Source organism: Syngnathus leptorhynchus, unplaced genomic scaffold, assembly GCF_054491065.1.
Source record: "Syngnathus leptorhynchus isolate UIUO unplaced genomic scaffold, UIUO_Slep HiC_scaffold_233, whole genome shotgun sequence".
NCBI lineage: Eukaryota > Metazoa > Chordata > Actinopteri > Syngnathiformes > Syngnathidae > Syngnathus > Syngnathus leptorhynchus.
In genome coordinates this window covers 97,501-99,794 of record NW_028232200.1, presented here as the reverse complement: position 1 = coordinate 99,794, position 2,294 = coordinate 97,501, and positions in this window count along the sequence as shown.

Sequence of the window (2,294 nt, the reverse complement as noted above, 5' to 3'; positions counted from 1 at the left end):
CGTGATGCCCGGCCGGCTCCTTAAACACAGGCCGAGAGTCGCCCCGGACGGTCCGCCTCGCGGCGCCCGTCTGCTCGGATAAAATGACACAAAGTGTCAACTACGAATGTTGTCCATCCAAGGAGGGAGCGTGATGCCCGGCCGGCTCCGAAAACACAGGCCGAGAGTCGCCCCGGACGGTCCGCCTCGCGGCGCCCGTCTGCTCGGATAAAATGACACAAAGTGTCAACTGCGAATGTTGTCCATCCAAGGAAGGAGCGTGATGCCCGGCCGGCTCCTTAAACACAGGCCGAGAGTCGCCCCGGACGGTCCGCCTCGCGGCGCCCGCCCGCTCGGATAAAATGACACAAAGTGTCAACTACGAATGTTGTCCATCCAAGGAAGGAGCGTGATGCCCGGCCGGCTCCTTAAACACAGGCCGAGAGTCGCCCCGGACGGTCGCCTCGCGGCGCCCGTCTGCTCGGATAAAATGACACAAAGTGTCAACTACGAATGTTGTCCATCCAAGGAGGGAGCGTGATGCCCGGCCGGCTCCGAAAACACAGGCCGAGAGTCGCCCCGGACGGTCCGCCTCGCGGCGCCCGTCTGCTCGGATAAAATGACACAAAGTGTCAACTGCGAATGTTGTCCATCCAAGGAAGGAGCGTGATGCCCGGCCGGCTCCTTAAACACAGGCCGAGAGTCGCCCCGGACGGTCCGCCTCGCGGCGCCCGTCTGCTCGGATAAAATGACACAAAGTGTCAACTACGAATGTTGTCCATCCAAGGAGGGAGCGTGATGCCCGGCCGGCTCCGAAAACACAGGCCGAGAGTCGCCCCGGACGGTCCGCCTCGCGGCGCCCGTCTGCTCGGATAAAATGACACAAAGTGTCAACTGCGAATGTTGTCCATCCAAGGAGGGAGCGTGATGCCCGGCCGGCTCCGAAAACACAGGCCGAGAGTCGCCCCGGACGGTCCGCCTCGCGGCGCCCGTCTGCTCGGATAAAATGACACAAAGTGTCAACTACGAATGTTGTCCATCCAAGGAGGGAGCGTGAGGCCCGGCCGGCTCCGAAAACACAGGCCGAGAGTCGCCCCGGACGGTCCGCCTCTCGAGGCGCCCGCCCGCTCGGATAAAATGACACAAAGTGTCAACTACGAATGTTGTCCATCCAAGGAGGGAGCGTGATGCCCGGCCGGCTCCGAAAACACAGGCCGAGATTCGACCCCGGACGGGCCGTCTTCTCCCGGCTCCCGCCCGCGTACGCCCCCCATCCCCGGTCGCCCGTCTGCTCCCGGCGGGCCTCCGAGTACCCCCTCACCCAACTGACCGACTGGCACTCATGACCCGCCTTGGTAGGGCCTCCATCGGCCTCGGCTCGTCCGACGTCGGGTGGACGGTTCCTACCCACTGCGGGTCGCACTCTAGCGCCCCGGCCGCCGCGTGAGCGTGCGCTCCCCGCGCCGCCCCGCAGGCCCCGGCGCGACCGTACTGCGGTGAGACCGAGACGACCCGGTTTGGCATCCATCCCACCTAGCCACGATCCACGGAGGCCGAGCGAGCGGCTGAGTGTCGGGCGCCGCGCGTGCGAGCGTCCGCCGGCCGCGCCGGTCCTTCCGCGAATGTCGTTTCTCAAACCCTCCGGCTTGATAGCGGCGGCACCACGGGAAGCCGTCCACACACACCGTCCGACCTCTATCCGAAAAGCCTTCCCGACCAACCGCGGTCGCGGGGGCGTCTGTCGCTCCGCATCGGGGGGGCGTATGGCTTCCGCGCTACGCGCTGCGGGCTCGGGGGGGCCGCAACGGCTGAGTCTGACTCGGCCGGGGCGCAGCTTCCCTCCCGGCAGTCAGCAATAGTGCCGATCGCGCCTGCCACCAGCCCCCTCCCCGACGGGTTCGTCGGCGCCGGCTGGCCGCCGTCCGCCTTCGTTCCCCGAGGGTTCCCAACCAGCGCCGATCCAACTCCGCATCCTGGCCGCACGCAGTGCGTGCCTCGCGCGGGTAAGTCGCCGGCGCAGCGCCGCAGCTCCCGACCCCCGCGTACGGGAATAGTTGAGGGCCTCAGCGGGCCGCACCGACCGAGTCCGACTCGGGCCGGGGCGCAGATTCCCGCTTGGGTGACCGAACGTTCTCTGCTCGGGCCGGAGGGCCGACGCCCTTCCCCCCCGTAGTCCCCCACGGACCGCCTCCGAGGCCACTTCGCACGGCTCATCCTCGGCTCCCTACCAATGCTTAATCGATGGGGCCGCCCGGCCGGATTCGCGCCCCCCTGTCCACCGCGAGTCTCCCCAGACTAACCCGAGTTACCGCCCA